This window comes from Tyto alba, unplaced genomic scaffold (assembly GCF_018691265.1).
Source record: "Tyto alba isolate M040663 unplaced genomic scaffold, T.alba_DEE_v4.0 Super-Scaffold_38, whole genome shotgun sequence".
Taxonomy (NCBI): Eukaryota; Metazoa; Chordata; class Aves; order Strigiformes; family Tytonidae; genus Tyto; species Tyto alba.
Genome location: NW_024881313.1, coordinates 10,859,902 through 10,879,194, shown reverse-complemented (window position 1 = coordinate 10,879,194; position 19,293 = coordinate 10,859,902). Strand labels below are relative to the sequence as shown.

Below are 19,293 nucleotides of genomic sequence, written 5' to 3'. Positions count from 1 at the left end.
ATTTCTGAAAATAAGGGGAAAGTCCAATTGTCTGCAGCAGTTTTGATTCCAGTATTTATTAAAAAGTAGCAATTCTAAATTAAGAATATGTTTTGATTGTGTTTACCAACAGAAATCATGTAAACAACTTGAGGACATGAGTTTTACATTTTGTATTTGTATACCCTCAAATTTTTGTAGTTTTGAGCCCATATGGATAATACAAGGCCTGACCTGTGAGCTCTCATTTCCCAGTGAGCCTGGGTTTTCCAAATCGGGTCTAAGTTTGGTAGAAAAATGCACATTTTGTTTTTCTTGTTTGCATTCATTTGCATCATATTTGCAATTTGTAATTAATTTGGTAGTCTATTTTTTCCTGAAGTACTTCTCAGTTTATTATTATTATTATTATTTAATATAGCCTGTGGAACACTGAACACTGATTAAGTGTTGTATGCTTTCTGTTATCTCTGAAGCATAACCGATAAAGTATTGTGAATTTGGCACTGTGTAATGTAGCATTTTGCTTGCTGTGCAGCACTAACAAACAACACATCAGTAGTCATGCCTGTCTCTCATTTAAATGCAACCTCAGAGTCACACTGCATGTTACAAATATCTGGGAGCTGTGTGATTAGTTAACATCTTGTGCATAGCCCTTAAAATTATATCAAGTTCTCAGGAGATAATTAGCTTTCTGGATACCTCTACTGAAATGAACTATGGCTTAGCAATAGTAGCTATGCTGTGTTCTAAGACTGCAAGGAATGGTGGCTTTAAAAAACAGCTTACGTGTCTTCTACATTATAAATAAATAAATAAACAAAGAAACAAACAAACAAATAAATGAGATAAATAAGTCCTTATTTTTTTTTTTTTTTATTCCTTGTTATCAGGATTGCCGTTGCTTCCTATATTCTAATTTTATGTTTTTTCCTCTTTTGGCAGCTCTTCTGGTGTAAATAAAGGGTGTTCAGCAGGCACCAGCCTCCCTTACTGAAGTCTGCTCACCTCTGCCCCAGAGTTCATGTTTCGTATGCTATGTGTGAGTAAATAGACAAAATACATTACAACTGAATAATCAGGAGGATATGACATGGTATTTTTCCTTAGCAAATGCTTGAGACTTCAGTTCTTTGTGTAGATTTAGGGAAAGCAGTGTTTTCCAACTATATTCCAAATGTTTTTTGTTTCATGAAATAATTTCCCAGCCATAACCATGTGCAACTTTTTAAAGCTTTTGATCCTGCTTTGAAAAAGCTATTCTAAGCCTTCAGTGTTCACAATATTCTCTTCTAGCACTGGAAGTATCTGTATAATAACCTCAAAATTAAAATGTTTTGGAAGCTTCTAAATATAAGTTATAGCTGCAGCTGTCAGGAAACAGCATTTTGACAAAATTGAACTTTTTAAAAGAAAGTATAAGTTTTGATTAAATTTGCTTGAAAGGTGTTTTTTAATTTGAAACAATGCATTTCAGTAGGCTCGCAGCATTCTCTACATTTATTGGAGTATAATATTTTTGTTCATTTCAAAATTATTTTTCATTTTGAAGTTCACTGGTAATTATGATATAATCTACACTCAAGAACTGAAGTCTTTTTGAAACATTTGCATATTATTTCTATTGACCTTTAAATGCTTTTCTTCTCCAAAAAACTGTCTTGTAAGAAACTTCAAATTTTATTTTCAATCTATTTGGTCAAAATTTTTTCTGAGAGGCCAAAATTTTCTATGCAATTCCAGATTTAATTGATTCTCTTCATAATTTTTCTGATACATGAACAGTTGGTCTAGCTGCACTAATTGTGCAAAAATGTAAGCCTGCACATATCTTTAACTGTATTAATCAAATTGAAAAGCTCCCACCAATTAAGTGAACTTTTATGAAGTTATCTTTTCCAGTGGTCATATTGCCCATCTGATTTGATCTTCAGACTTTAATTTTCTTAACCATCATCCTTCAAAAGGAAGAAGGTTTGATTAGGTTTCTAAAGGGTGTTAGTGATGAAAAAATCAGGTATATAGAGAGGTCCAAAGATCACTGAAAGCTTAAGATATACCATTGAAGAAGGCCTGAAGACATGGCTTGTGAGTGATGAAGGGAAGGGAGAAATGACACACAATCAATTTCTTACTGAGAGAGAGAGAGAGTAATAAACAATACTCTGATGAATAGTCTACTTTTCCAAAACAAGCAAACAGAAGGGATTTGCTTATTAATATCTAGATGTTTGACTGAAGATCCTAGAGGCATTCAAAGGATCACTCTGTTGTAGCCGTTGTTTTTCCCAAGGAATACAACTTTTCAAAGTTTCCCCCCTCTCTACAAATAACCATAAAGGAGGTTACTGGAATATACCAAGAAGCAGAAGACTGAGGATTTAGGTCACTATTTCACCTTTTCACCCACTGGTGACATCTAGTTTGGTGTGAAGCCAAATATACCTCCTGATGGCAGAATCCCTGGTTAGGCAGCCAGGCTCCTTCCCCAGGGTACACAGGAAGTCAGACACCTTAGAAAGTGAAAAAAAAAAATTGAAGATGTGTGAGGCTACCTGCAGATGCAGAATTAATGAATAGACAAGGACAAGTCTCCGAACTTTACAAAGCTTCAGGAGTGCACATCTGCTGTATTCTTCTGAGGCTCAAAATTCTCTCTTATAGGTAAGGTAAGGCCTATATTTGAGGTACCTAATATGTGCTCACTCATATCTGTTAAAATACAAGAAGATGGTGAAGAGAAGCATTGTCCTGTGTGTATGTAATTCTTAAGTGAAGAAAGAGTTGTTAGTTGAAATGTGAACAGGAGACCTGCATTAGGACTGCCAAGATCCACTCACCCAGGTCCTAGATTGGTACTCTAACCACTGACTTCTTCAGAGCACTTTCAAATGCTCCTCATAAAGCTCACATGCTCTGCAGAAGACAACTGAAGATTTACTGAGTATGAACAAAAGGGAAGAGGGGATTTAACTCTGTAGCTGAACACAGGCTTGTAAAGGGGAAGATCTGGTGTCAAGCCTTTTCCCCTGAGACTGTTTCCGTGTTTTGTAGGAGAGTGGGATAGATAATCCTATTAATGGGAACTTAAATCCAGAAATCTTTCTTTGTCACTGACACTCCCATTCTGCATTTCTGTAGCCTAAACAAATTATGTATTCATCTGGTTGTTACAAAAAATTCCTTTCTCTTTACCCCTACTTTGAATTAGATCGAACCAGCTAGAATGTATTAGAGTTATTAAATCATTCCTTATAGCACTTAGAAATTTTTAATTTAAAGAATTATAAATAAATAAATACACAAACCACAAGCAGTAACATAGGAGGAGACAGAATATTTTGATGCTCTTCAGGACAGAATAGGAGCTTCCAGCTTAATAGTTTTGCAATGAAGCAAGTGAATTCTACATAAATCCCATTTTTAATGTTTAAATATCTGTTGAGTCTGAACCTGAGGGTCAGCTTTCTAAAGTTTTCTGATTCTTGCCAAAATCAGTGTGTTGACCACTTCTGCTTTTTAGAAATGTAAACATTTGCCTCTTCTGCCTTACATCCTTGTGTGTAAAAGAGGAATAAAGTAATGCCTTTTCCTTTTCAGAGAGCTAGAGGTCATTACCTGTGGTAATGGAAGGTACCTAAAATCATTTTACTCGTATTCTTCACAGATGTCAGTAGGCAAGTTCTAAGTGCCAAAATAATTCTCTACTCTCCAAGCTGGAGCTGATTTGCTAAGCTGAATGTCACACTCTCTAGTCCATTACCCTGTCCTCCATATTTTACATCTTTGTCAATGAAAAATAATGTACAGCCAGAGTATGAAATTATCTTCTGTATGAAGGGCCAACAAAAGGCCCATGCCTCACCAGCCTTACAGGAGAGAATGACACCCTAACAGACCAGTCAGTGTTAATGGTTAAAAAATGAGACATTCAGAGCCTATGTGTCAAATATATAAGGCCAAATTCTTGACTCTGACTGACAGTCTTACCTGGCTGAAGAGGTCACACAGGGCAGAAAGCTGCCTTTGGCTGAGGCAGCTAAAGATGAATTCACCTTGGAGAGATGGCAAAGTTGATAAAGAGGTTGTTTACTCAGCCTGAAGTACCTTCCACTAAGATACTGAGATATTGTGATTTTCCTTTTTTCTTTTTTTTTTTTTTTTTTTTTTTTGTTTACCATCAGGATATTCACCACTGTGCAGCATGCTCTCAAATTCTCTTTGGACTAGTAAAGCTCATTCATATAATTACTTCCATCCTAATTCTTAAGGTGCAAGAGAAAAAAAGTAATCAGTAAAAATAGCTTGATACAGATGTTCTACTGTAATACCCAAAGTGTCCTAATGATCCCTCGGGCAGCTGTTATATTTTATAGTTTAGTTTCCTTGTTGCTTGAACTGGACTTTTGGTTAGAAAATGGAGTTAGCTGGTGGTTAAGTTTTCATGGGTTTGCCTGTGTGAGATGTCATATAAGTAGACTTCCTCAGTGATTTTATAATAGGTGGCCCTTCTTCATCTGAAGTTTATTTAAATTCTGTAGTCGGTGTTACACAGAATTTGCATATGGATGAGTCAGATCTCTAATTTATGTTAAGGAAAAAAAAAGCAACTAATAGATTCACAGATTAGCAATAGCACCATGCTTTAACCTGAAACTTGAGGGAGTTTCTTTGGAATAGTTATGACAGCAACAGAGTGTCCTGTCTTGAAGCAAAACCAGTAGTGTCCCATGTAGTCTAACCTGGTCACCAACTGCTCTTCCTGAACAGCACTTCTGCTGTTGTAATGGAGATGTTGTTTTGGCCACTTGTGGAGGAGATGATTCACTGCAAAATGCCATTTGTGGCTAATGATCACCTGCAGTGTTACAGGGTTTTCACAAAGGTAAAGCAAAGAGAAAAGAGCCACTGCTGAATGAAAATGTCCTCAATTTTTGCTCTTAAATCTGTAGTTCTGTTGTTTGGTTTTTCCTAAGTGATCTGACAGTTCAAAAAAAGTCACAATTAGTTCAACTTGCTGAATGGGTTTTTTAATAGAATGCCTTGAGTTTTTAAACTGCTCTTCCCCTTGCAGATCTCAGCTGTTTGAGAATTGGGCCCTAAGTTGTCTTTTCACAATGATCTTGTTTTGTAAATTAATGATCTAAGTGATTTATTATTCAGTTCTTCCACTGCTACTTTATTTCTATTGATCTTTGTTTTTCTGTTTAATTTCTATAAATTACTGTACAGTTTCCCATAAGGTATAATTAAGCAGAATTGCTAAAGTTTTAATTATTGTGTATTATAGATGTTGAAAGCAACATTAGCACTTAGCTTTTAAAAATGTGATAGTATATTTATAAGAGAGCATTTATAAACACATTTACATATAGTTAAGATGAAAAAGGTATTGGAATTGTAGTCATTAGCATTTCTTCAAACATATGGCATACCAGCAGAGGCCATGGGCCATGCCTTCATTAACTGAACACTGTTTCATCAGTATCTCAGCTTCCTGCTGTGCCACCCTGTGGCGTACCCTTCTGTCCCTGAGGTTTCAGTGACAAGGGACAATATGTCCCCAAGGTGAAAATCTGGGAAATAACTCAGATTAGCCCTTAGAGGAGTTCTTATGATTATTTAATCACACTTAGGAAAGAAGTACACTGTACCACAAAAGAAAAACATTAAAAATCCTACCAGCTCACTATTTTCTATGTTGCAGGGTATGATGGTCTCTTCAGAGCACCATCAACATAACTGCAGTGGAACATGACAGCTTTATGCTACCTATTATAAGGCTGGCCTGTTTCAAATCTGTTCATATAATGGTCAAAGCCTACATTGGTACTAATAGGTATCATGGGTCAATTATCATTCATTGGCCATAATGTTCAGTGTTCAGGTGATGGATCAAGATTTAACTTCTCTTAACCATCGCACATTCAGCTATTTAATTTTATTTCCTAATAAAAAATGGAAAAGGAATAAAAATATTCATATAAATGTCATGGTCATATTTTATTTGTGCATTTCTCAGGTGTATAAAGATAAGTTAATACGACAAGCAAAGACATTTCTCTTAAGTCATTAAGTTCTCTCATACTCTACCTGTAATATTATCTTCTTTCCTAGAAAAAAAAAATATCATGAAAAGCTCTTAGTAGAAATTTAAAAACAACTTATGTATTTTGTTTGACAAGATGACACTTTAGAAAGTAAGGTTAGTTTTGGGTTGTTTATTTGTTAGGTTTTTGGGAAGGGGGAGGAGTTGGTCGTTTTGCTTTTTAAGATGCATCTTTCCAGTATCTCCCAGACTTGCTTTCCTTCTTATTGTTACATAGAGCAGGAAGAAGCATCAATGTGGTAAATAATTGTCAGAAATATTTGCTCAGTTTGTTATGGACATTGATTTGCTTTCTTACATTTACATCTATTTTCTTCAAGAAGAGTTGGAGCTTTATAGATGTTAGTGAATGCCCTCTGTCTTTGGAATCCAGTCAGTGAATCCTGTTCTTGGATTAAGAGGGGGACAGATATCAACAAGGGTCAACATATTTAAACTCTAATTATAAAATCAGCTATTACAAGAATCTATTTTCTAATATTAAAACATCTATTATATTATAATCTGTCCTATTCTTCTACCTATAGAAAAAGCTACTCTTCAACATGCATGTAGGTAGAGGAATATAAAATCTATTACAGTTTAGACTAATACAGATGGAAAAAGTGTGGATTTATAAATCAAGCTTTATTTTATATCATTACAAGCATCTGATATAATTTATATAATTTTATATACTTTCTCACAGATTTTGTCAGGCCTAGATGTAATTATGACAAAGGTTTAGAAACGTTTCAGTAGGTAGTCAAAGTGTTTAAATTGGCATCAGTCCATTTTTACCTTCATTGTTTTTATATGGGAGGAATATGAAAATCTCTCGCTACAGTACCCACCATTAATCAATGGTGCAATGGAAAGCTCTCATTAACTTTAACCCTCCAACCCTGACATTAGTCTACTCATCACAGCAATCATTAACAAAATTAAAAAACAATCAACCAGGGTATCTACATTCTAATAATATTAATGCTTTCACTCTATTACACACAAATGTCAAATGTGACAAAAATCATTGAACTTCAAATATATACATAACAGATTTTGATATATATAAAGCACCAGTTTTTGTTATTCTCACTCAACAGCAAAATTAAAGATGCAGTGCCAAGGGGGCCCATACAATTTGCAATCTGTAGCATTTCCAATGTATTTTCAACAATATTGTAAATATTTATGGAGTTTTATAAAGACTCTATGCTTCCTTCTGTTTGTGATGCATCAACAAGACACAGTAGGATATCATAGGCAGATATTTACTTCTGGGAATTCCCTTTTGGACTCTTTTTGGTTGAAAACCGCTTCATGACATACAGTACCGCAAATCCCCAGAAATGTACCATGCTATTATTGCCAGCTGAGTTCTTCCAAGTAAAGATGACATCAGCCATCTGTCATGTTATACTAATCCTAGGAAAGAAAGCCAACCGAAGAGAAAATAAATACCTTTCATATCTATTAGCCAAATATTTGTATTAAAAAAATGAAATTATTAAAATCTTGCTAGCAAAGCTAATTATTGTAAATCAATAGTCCTTTCTGAGTAAACTACATACCTAAAACGTATTTGTCTTTTTCCCTACCTGAAGTAAATTATGTCATGAACATATGTTTGAAATGCTGGTCTCTTGCTACATATTGGTGGATAAGGAAATATCCCTCCAAGTAGTGATTTTCCTCCAGACCTGCTAGCTGAACTCTGCCAGGTGCCAGGTAGCTGAGTGAATGTTCTGTACTGCTCTGCTGAGGTAAATGGAAGTTTCCCAGGATCTAGCAGAGGAGAAATTACACTCTCCATCACAAGCAATGCTGCCAATCAAGGAGAGTGACTAAATTAACAGTAACATCATAATAAAATGTTTTAAAAGCCTAAACTGCGTCAGGTACCTTCTTCCCCACAGAGGAGGGGACGTGTCAATGAGGAATCCTTTTGGATAAGCTGTATGACTAACATACATGGAGGCTAGTTCTGTGGGTTTGTGTCATATTTCTTTGTCATGGGCAGTAACTCAATAGTATATACTCAAAGTTTAAACTGTCGTGGTGCTCATGAGATCTCATCACAATATAATTAAGGCTATAATTAATTTCTGAATAAATAAAAAAATTAACAGCCAGCTAGCCCATTCCCTGATAAGAGTATAGTATGGTACTGTCATAGAAAGTGATCCTAAAGCACATCTATGATTAGTTTAGTGGTATACTCATTAATGCTTCTGGCACTGTAAAAGTTCTTTTTGCTCTTTTAGAATTGTGGAATAAGCAGCACGGAAATAAGCATTCACACATAGAACTACAAAAATAAATAAATATAATATTTCCCATCTCCCTAAACTCTCTCTTTTGTTTTTCCACTGTTTTTACCACCTAACATTGTGAGGCTGTCCTTTTAAATCAAAAATGCATTTTGGGATGTGAATTCATACAAAATGGAAAATGAAAGCAATGGAAGTTTCAGAACTAAAAACATTTTTTTCTTGGGCTGTAAACCCTTTGACTTGTTTATAATTTCAAAATATATGGTAGTTGGAATTAAATCTTTTGTCAGATAATTTATTAATACAGAACTAAGAATCAGTAAATAAAGGATTTTCTTGCAAGTTCTTCTTTCTCACCTACTTGACTGGTTGGGTCTTCTAATGGTTCCACTTGGTGTCTAATACACCTACCTGTGGCCCTTGAAAACTGATTGAGGAGATATGAATGCTTTGCCACTTTCTTTAATTTTTGATTGTTTTGGCAACATTCCTTCAATCAAAGGTTTAAATTTTGTCATCCATAGGTGATATTTGGAATTTATAAAGGATGATCAAGTTTTATAAAGCCTAGTAGCAATACTGCCTTTCAGTATGTACTACTTGCCGTAACAACTCACAGTATCTCATCCATTCTGGAATCTGATAGTGTATTCAAATAACTGTCATCACTTTTGACACATGCTTGAAAATATACATAGCAAACTGTTTATGCTAAGTTAGATTTAAACATTTCAAACTGTGCAAAGCCATCAACATCAACCCAGAATTGAACCTGACTGGGATACTTCTGGTGAACAGTCTTTCTTAATACGTCTAATTGAATGTACTAATACCACTAAAAGATTTGGAGAAGGCTGTTCAGTGCCAAGATAACATTTTTAATGAATAATGGGAGAAGAATAAAAACCTATGTCACAATTTTACAATAGTTTGGCAGCTGATGTCAAATATCAGAAATCCATCTTCAAATCTCTGCTTTTCTCAAATTGCTAAAATGACCCTAAACACTGCATGTCTAGACTACCTAGAATAATTTTCTTTTATTTACTTTTTAGAAATAACTTAATATTTCAAATAAAATAACTTCATCTGGGGTGCAGGTGAATGACAGAAACCTTAGCTATCAGTTAGCTTCATCCTCCTTCACTTGTGTTAATGATGTTTTTTTCATGTATGTAGCATGTTGTTTATCTCAAAGAAAACAAAAAATGGTAAGTACACTTGTGATATTTGTAAATAATACAACGGAAAATTTACAAACCAGAGCTTATTTTTGTTTTGAAGCAAAGGTCGAATGCCAACCTCCTGAAGGGTAGTATAACTTATAGTTTCTGAGTAAGACAAGGCCTGAAGATGGATCAAAGGTAAAAGTTTTAGCTGTGCTTGATCACGTGATGTAATGACTAGAAGAAAACTACACCTTCAGGGATTATTTCTTCACATTGTCTAAAGATGTGAGTGTCTGAGTATTTGTTGTTGAGAAACAGTAGTTTTGAGATGATTTTGAATATCTGGGAAATTTACATGTGTGGAAATAAGTAGTTGTTTCATAGTGTGGTGTTTTGTTTTGTTTTTTTTTTTTTTCAACTATACAAAACTGAAAAGTTTCCCTGAGACAGATGGAAGTTGCAGGCTTCTTTTTCTAGTGCTTTGGATGTGTAACTTGGGTAGGAAAGCTTGGGGTTCATGTCAGAGCTCCAAGACAGGGAAACATCAGGAGTCAGAATCTACTGCTACCAACTTCCATTTTTTCCAGGATGCCTTGTTTACTTATTTTTATGATTTAAAGTTCAAAAAGCCTTGGGTTTGCCTTGATGCAAAAATGGGGATTTTTGAATTTGTGGCTGCTTATATAAAACTGAGGCAGTTAAAGTTTTACTTCCAAATAGTCAATCAGTTATGAAATTCCAGTTACCCAATCAGATATTTAAATACCCCCTATGCCTCTAAAAGAACTAAGATTTCTACTTTTTAGTATATTGTAGTCCCATCTCTGATACTGTCTGTCAGTATTTTTTTCAAGGGGCAGTTAACACCATGAAGTTAAATTTCATATATTCAGATTGTGTACCCCTAACAAAAGTTGCCCTTATGTTTGCTTTGAATGTGCCTTTAATTTCAGTGCCAGGAGAACAAATGATACTAACTTTAAAAAATGAACCTCTGCATTTATCGTCTCTCTGTAGTAAGTGAGTCTCTATTTAGGCAGGGTTCCAAAGGTACTTCTCCTGGGTGGACTGCCTGAATGCTGTTATGGAATACCATGGCGTTGAAATTTTGTACCCACATGTCCCACGAGGGTCTCTCTCCCTCTGTTGAAATTAAGCCTAAAATAATTTCCATTTGTTTCTGCTGCTATAAAAATCCTCACCTCCCCCTATCTTTTAATAAAAATGACTTCCAAGAGGATCAAAGTGTGATTTTTCTGCTCAATTGATTTTTTGGATGAGGGGAGGGAAAGCTAGTACAAGGTACTCGTTAATATGTCCATTATGGAGACATCTGATTAAACTAGAATGACTTTTTTTTTTTTTTTTTGTCCCCTGGTTTACATTTTGCTTTATTGCTTAGTTAAAAAAAAAAAAAAAAATCCCATTTAAATAATTATAGAAAATAATTTCTTAAAAAACACAACTCAGTCTCACAGTCTGCAGCAAAACATGTATGACCTTATGGAAGCACTGGGAGATGCTTGCTGTCACATGAAACAGTAACATGATCACCAGTGCTACACCTACAAAATCCCCAACCAGAAAAAAATTCTGCTCAAAAAGATGAAAATTATAGTAAACCACGTCCAGATCATTCTTCCAAGCAAATACATATTGTCTGCAGGAGGACCTTATAAGCACACATCAGCTAACAACCCAATCTGATTTTTTTTCCCAGGAGTGGGAAATGTGGAGAGAAGAGAAATTTGCTGCACTGCCACCTCTTCAGTTTTCCTATTCTGTTCCCAGAGTGTATAGGGGAGAGAGGACAGGGTAACATGGAGGTATATGCAGAGACTCTGATTATTTTAAGCCAGTGAATTTCTTGCCTTTTTGTAGGTTAAGAAATTATTTAATAAACAGTAACAGCATGACTGTTTTTTCATGTCTTTATTCTTTCTAAAATATTCAAGTGGAGGAAGAGGAGGAAGGAACAGAAGACAGTTACTTTGTTCTGACTATTTCCTCAAGATCTTAAAATCAGAAAAGGATCATCTGATATTTGGAGGCAAGATGTGTTTCAGAAAAAAAAAAAAAAAAAACAAAAAAAAAACCCAAACAACATAAAAATTGAATACACAGATTACATATATCTTTTGACACTCAAGAAGACAAAACACTCTTTCGTGTTCTGTGCAGAAAACAAGGGCAAGTTAAAATTCTGTATGTCAGTCATAGTAAAAGAATTTTTATTTCTTTTGGAGTGATTACTTCAGCTATTATATTTCTTTTTGAGTGATTACTTCAGCTAACTCCTTTTTTGGAGGATAAATGCCAACACGGATTACCACAATTCTATCTCCATATAGATCTAGAACTGTGATTTCTTAGTTGTCACCTGTCTCAATAAGAATGTACCTGCCTGCTTTGCAACCCTGTAAGAGCTGAAAAAAAGGTTTATTATCTCACATTATAAGAATTCATTAGCAATAAGCCATTTCTGAACCCAGAAGACCTTTAAGACTGTGTTTTGGTTTGAGCCCAGAGGGCAACTGAGCACCACAGTCGTTCACTCACCCCTATTCCCCCAGCACTGGGAAGGAGAAAATTAAACAAAAGGCTCACGAATCGAGATAAGGAGGGTTGAGTCATGCATTATGGTCACAGGCAAAAGACAGACTCATTAGGGGAAGGAAAAGAACATCACTTTAATTCGAACAGTAAAAGAAATAACACTTAGCAGGCAAGGTGGGACAGTGAGAAGCACTACCACATCCAAAAAACACCTTCCCCCACCCCTCCCTTCTTCCCAGGCTCAGCTCAGGGGACAGGGGATAGGGGTTACAGTCGGCTCAACACTCCTTCTCACTCAGGAGGTGAGGGGAACCCTGCACATTCTTCCCCTGCTCCGTGTGGCTGCCCTCTCACTGCAGACAGCCCTCCATAAACCTTCTCCACAGTGAGTCCTCCCCACAAGATGCAGCCGTTCCTGAGCTGCCCCAGCATGGGTCACCCCCATGTGTTGCAGTCCTCCCAGCACTGAATTACAACAGTGGGGCCTTCTTTAAGTGCAGCCACCTGCTCTGTTGTGGGCTCCTCCATAGGCTTCAGGTCGGCCTCTGCTCCGCCATGGACCTCCATGGGTGGCAGCGGGGGGTGACCCTGCTGTCTCACCATAGGGTACAGCGGCATCTCTGCTCTGATGCACCTCCCTCCCTTCCTCCTCCTTCCTTCCACTGACCTCAATGTTTGCATTGGCGTCCTTCTCCTAACTCCTCCTCACAAGTCCCAACCCCCTCCCAAGTTCCCTTTCTTAAATACGTTATCGCAGAGGCGCAGCCACCATCGCTGATTGGCTTGGCCTTGGTGCAGAGGTGGATCTGACTTGGAGCCAGGGGAGCTTCGAGAAGCTTCTCACAGGGGCCACTGCTGTATCCCCCTCCCCTGCTACCAAAAATCCTGCCACACCGACCCAGCACAGACTGACTCCTCTAATGTAACAACTCAATTGAATGCAGAAGCTGGGAAAAAAGCTGAACTTTTATTAAAGATAATCACAATAAATAAGATTTTTGATTCTTTGATTTCCAAATAAAATTTATGCCTTATTTTAAGTAAAAAGTTTTAGATTAAAAGAAATATTTTCTTTACATTTTAATTTTAGGTGTCTCCATTTACCAATGAGGAAAAGGTGAAAAATAGAGATTTCATCACTCCTTTTCTCCTGGGAAGTTAAATAAAAAAGAAGGACCAGCAGCTTGAAATTTAAACAGGGGTAAGAGAAATTTAAAATAATAATAATAATAATAATAATAATAATAATAATAATAATAATAATAATAATAATAATAATAATGATAATAATGATAATAATAACAAAATAAATATTTGCTATTTTTTTCAATTAAATTTTAAGATCTTTGTATCATTGTTTTAAACCTTGTCATAAAAGAGATGGGTCACTAGTTTTAGCGTGATCCTTCTCCATTCTGAAGTACTTCTAACTCTGCATATACTGCATGTGTATGATTTGAGCATGTGGTAACACTGTGCTTTTTCAATAACATGAAGGTATACCTGAAGACTGGAGGCTGACTGAATTAGTCCAGTCATTCCCTGAAAATCAGGATTTGAGGATGGTCTCATTCTTTCTTCATGCTTACTCAAGTCTGGAACACCATAAGTCTTGAGCTGATTTTTAAATTACCATGGTGAGGTTTCTCACAGTAACTTTAGGATGCTGCAGCTTCAGAATATCTGCCCAATCCTAGTGCCCCACAAAAACCTTAGTCTTCATCTGGTGCAAATGCCACTTACTTAATAGTTCCATATGTACCTGAAATTATTGTCCAGGTAAAGATAGCTATTGAATCTGTTTTCAAAAAAAGATAAAATGAGGTATGCTTAAAAAGACTGACATACTTTGATTATTTTTAAAATATTTTCTCCCGTTAGTTCAGTGCAATGATTTATATCCTAAGAGTCTGTCTGGATTCTATACTGCTGCTGCATGATCAAATTGGTATGAGAGGAAATAGCTGATGGTCTTCTGTGACTGGATAGAAGGCAATTTCCAGACTGTTCAGATAACCCATTCAGCTAACTTGGGCACAGTGATCTTCACTTTCTGGCTTCCAGTTGGATTGTTACATTTTCAGCTATTTCAGTAGAAAAATGCAAAAGTCTAGTTTGTGCAGAGAGCAACAACTATTCAAAGCAGTCTATTGGTATAGGAAATTTAAACCATCATATGTATGACTGTTTTCAAAATGAAAGAAAAAGTTTATTTCTGATTTATTTTTTACAGTCCCCTAGAAAGTAAATAAAATTAAGAATAAGGAAGTAAGAAACATGTACGAGTGAATTCATTTAGAAAAAGAGTTGAGAAAAAGAATTATTGGGTAGATACGGAAAGAAGGAAGAGGAGAGAAGGTTAAATCAACTGAGAGAAAGTAGAGGGAAGGATATATCATCATCCCAGTGTGATTTTGGCTATTTACTCATTAGGAGGCACTCATATACTAAAAAAGCTCACTAGACAGATAAACAGCAATGTGCGAATATACACTGCAGCATAAATTTAAGAGGAAAAAAGACATTACTGAAACCTGAATTTCTTTATTGAATAATTTACTTTGTCATCATAAATGTGATGCTATATTGCCTTGCAGTGTAACTACTGGAGAGACGTGTTGGTTAAGCCCAGTCCCAATAGGGATGGCTGAAGAATGATCAAAAGCTTGGATTAAATTTATCTTTTTTTTTTTTTTTTTTTACTTAGGTTGTTTTTATCATTTTGTTTTGGTTCCTGGAATTTCTTATTAATTTTACAAAGACTGTCATAGACTGTTTTTTTGGACTTTCTTCCTGTTAATTTATTTTAATGGATGAATAAAACTTCTCCACAGAAATTATGATAGTAGGAAAAATTTGTAAAACCATAAGCAGCAGACTGAAAATACCCATTGCTCTAATGGGTCTGTGATAAATTCTGACATTTGTGGGTCTTCTAATACAGAAGTCACCTGATGTTCTTACCCTGTATTGAGAATGTTTCATATAGGTAATTCTTGACTACTGGGGCCCTGTTTGATGGTGTCAAACTCCTGTGCATTTATTAACTGAGGCATAGAAAATACACTGGAGAAAAAGCATCTGGGGAAAAATCGGATTCCTTCTCTGAGTTTGGTGAACTTCCATATCTCAGTGTTTTACATGACCAATTCTTCCTGCTTGCTGCGTCGTTAATCAGTACAAAAAAACTTGGAAATTGTGTTCACTAATTTTCCTGAATGGTAAGACTTTAATGTTGACTGTACTCTACTTGGGCCAGTTTAAGAAAAATGAATGAGGCCATACTCAGTTTCCACACTCCAGAGAATACATCTAAGAACGCGAGACTGTTCTTGGTAACTAATCTGTATTTCAGCAAAATGAGATGACTTTTAGTAATATGGTGATGGCACATGCATCAGGATGCAAAGATTTGATCTCAAAATATAAAGTTAAAAAAGCTGTAGCTCTGGTCCAAAGTTTTCCCACAATTAGCCTGGCATAAATTGATCATAATTGAGGTCAGACTAAAGCACATAATATGAACCAGTTCTGGACTATTTATTCTCAAATTGGCAGAAATTAAGATAGCTGGCTCACAGAAGAACTGGGATTTAAGCCTAAATGTATTTCCTCACCCTAATCTGCATGCCAGTCCCTTTGCTAACATGGATAATTGACTAACTCCACATGATTTCTCTTTTGTATGCCAATATTAATATGTTAATTTATAGTCAAATACTAGTATATACCCATAAAAGAACAAAAATATTATCTCTGAGTTTCAGAAAGGACAACAATTTTTACTTCAGGTAGAAATGATAGTCCACTAAATCTCACCACAACTCAAGTGCAAAGCATCCCACAACAGATTGACTGTACAGGTGATCTGCAGAAACTGTTGAAGACTTTCAAATTTTTTTGTGTGAGGGGAGGATCACATCATGATTACTCTTCCAGTAATACCAATTATTGGGTTTTTTTGTGTTGGATTAATTTCCAGACATCTAACATTTCATCATATATGAAAGTGGACTCTGATCAAACACCTCGAATCTCTGAGCTGTTGGGATGAAACCTGCAAGCAGGGATATCCTATTTGAAGTGACAGAGAAGATTTTATTTTATTCTCAGTTAACCAGAGTACATTTCTTGATTGCAAACAAAGCACTGTACTAAATATGAGTGGAGTCATTTTTCAAAACCTTTTCCCCAAACTTGTATTCATTTGTTTCCCTCAGCTGAAATCATATTAGATACAATAATATTGCACAGTTATGCGTAAAATATGTTTTAATTTTCCCAAATGAAAGAAAAATTTATGAGAATTGCTTTTGATAAATGCAGCGTATTTATATATTGTAAAATAAAATATGCTTCTTTGTATGGGATCATATAACAGCATATATTAAAAAGTGTATTTCTTGAGAACAGAGGAAAAAACACTGAACATCTGCATATTTTAATAAAGAGATAGAGGTGTTCCAATTTTCTTTCAGCATCTGAGGGAGCTACCTTCATGAAAATCATTCTTCTGTAAGGATTTTTTAAAAAATATCTTTTTATCTCTTGCATGCATGAACAAGAGGTTTTAAATATGTAATGCAGCTTTAAGGTGGGGAATCATATAAGAAGTGTGTTTGTAATTGAGTACTGTAGGACAGTGCAATAACCATTACAGATAAAATTTCGAAAGTGCTTTCATTCTAATCTTAAATTTTCAACCCTAACTTTCTAAGGTCTTTAAAGGGATGTTTTTAGATGCAGTCTCCCTTGTTGTTTACTTTCTGTTTAGCGCACTGTTTTAATTTTGCTATTATGTATGTTTGATTTTACTAGTTTTTAGTTAGGACAGTTAAAGGGAAAAATCACTCTCTTTAGAGATAGAAAATAATCATGTAGCATTGTTTTTCTAAGCATGAAAAACTGCTAGTGACAGAAATTGAAATGCATTATGTTATTGCAAAGAGAAGCACCTTGGAGTGTTCTGATGAGAACTGATGTTGATTTGACAGAGTTCTCAGCTATTCAGAGCTGCTTTCTCCATCTGAACAGCGTGGTTTTTTACAAAAGTGTTCAGCTTTGTTCATATTTTCTTTGCAATGGAAATTTAATTGCTGCTATTTCAGTTGGGATAACACTGTGTTAGCACTGAGCATTTTGGAAAGACTTCACTGTGAGAGTAGGTTATAGAGACGCATGCTACACGGGTGTCTGGAGTTATCAGCAGGCAGTGCCTTTTGTCTACTAATGATGTGCTTTTCCTATGTGTCCATGCCAGGATTTGTTGAATCAGTGAAACAAATATTCAGAGAAGTGGATTTCTCCTCCAAGAACCAGGTGAACCCTTTCAAGGTTGACTTATCATAGGTAAGATCGCTTGAGTGAGTAAACTGAATGTGTTATATGTCAAATCTATTCTTAAAGAATGTTATAGAGTAAAAATAAGCAGGCCAGGATCATTGCAATAGAAGTTGTAATTAAGACCAACCTTCTTGTATAATTAGACTGTGCAACTGTGTGAGAAAATCTATTATAGAGAGAAGATAGAACTTAACTGTATGACAAAAAACATAAGCATTTTACAAAAAGGTCCAAGAAGGAGTCTGCTCTTATTTTATTTTACTCTGGCTTACTAATGGCATACACTCACTAAATAACTGGTGAGCCTCCTAATGGTTCTCCCTTTCATGCTGCTGGAACCATAAAACCCTGCTAGAGATCTGAGTCCATCTTCAGTTAAACTTTACAAAACTAGTAAGCACATTTCGAGGATTTCTTGTCCACTCCCACGTAGTTTGATCTCTAGAGACTGAAAGGAATAGCAACTAAAAATCATGTTCTTTTTATTTGCTTGTGTAAAAGCAGATTTAAATAAAAACTGTCAGAACTGAGAACTGTTGTATGAAAATTTGGCAAGCATTTTTCTTGGAACATTTACTATATCCTGTTTCTGAAGAAAATCAAGCCTTTGTGCATATCTGTTGTGAACTTCAACAGATTATCAACAGAAGGACGTAATTTCAAAGCAATGATGTACTGACAATCATTTTCAAAAACAAAAAATTAGGCTTTTATTTCTATATACCTTTTTTTGTAGAGTCATGCACCATTTAAAATTGTGTTGCAGTTTTAAGTATGAACTACAATGGTATACCAAATATGTTATTTGTTTCTCTGCTCCATTTTCACTATAGCTGACCAGATGCTTCAAGTAATTATATGTCTGACACAGACAAGTAATAAATGGGTGATCCTATCTCCTTTTGACTCTAAAGGATTGTCAAGACATTAGTCGATACATCGAAGCTGAATTAAAAAAAAAAAAAAAAAAAGAAATCCTGTCCTGTGTAGTGTATGGACCAGGACATTTGGTATTAATCTGCCTTTTGCAAGATGAACCAATCACAACTTTTGGGAAGATGTCCACATTAAACAGAGATACTCTGTGGAAGCCACAGTGCACAGCTACAGCCAGCTTGGGTTCAAGCCCAAATGTTAAAGTGTTCTTTATCTAGCTAAAAGGGTGACTTTTTAATAAATTCTGGAACATTTTCCTGCAATAATCTCCACATGTACTTTTATAAATGTAAACATTAGCTGTTGCTATGCCCTGATTTTATTTTAACCTGAACTGTATTTACTATACCTAAGGATAATTCACATGGAGCAAAGAGCCCTAATATTTGTATTTTAGAATAAATATTATGAAAATCTCTCTCAGGGGAAGAAAATGTTTAGATAACCTGCCTTTCACACAGAAAAGCTGGCTGCTGAACCTTCAAGCCAACAGTTCTTCCCTGTCTTTCTAACTGAGAGACAGTACTACATATGAAAATTCAGTGCCTCGTGGCCATACTTAAGCAACCCTATTTCTTTGTGAAAGAGGGAGAACGTATGGAAGCTGTAAATAAATTATGATTGCCAAAGATCAGAGGAATTTTTACACAAGACCAAAGCAACTTAAGCTCATTCTTTGATACAAACCTTTAATAATTCAACACAGTGATAATTTTGGTATTGCTAGAATTCCTAACAATTGAACCGATCTCCAGGTTGTTAGCAGATGATTAAAAATTAAGTTTTTAGCAGCTGACCTCTGCAGAAGTCATACAATTCAATGTTTAATTTAAGCAATAGATATGACTTTCTTTCTAAGAAGCCCTGGAAAACTCCATGAAAACACCACAATACTCATTTAAGAACAACACACTGTTCAGCTCTTTAGTGAATATTTCTTGTT

At 35.5% G+C, this 19,293-nt stretch overlaps 1 long non-coding RNA gene across 1 annotated transcript; it reads left to right on the top strand.

Moving 5' to 3' along the window:
* Positions 1–939: 939 nt before the first annotated feature.
* On the top strand, positions 940–17,414 carry LOC116961249. Its single transcript, XR_004406898.2, has 3 exons — positions 940–1,024; positions 13,162–13,272; positions 17,332–17,414. It is a non-coding gene; the product is annotated as an uncharacterized LOC116961249 (long non-coding RNA).
* Positions 17,415–19,293: the final 1,879 nt, after the last annotated feature.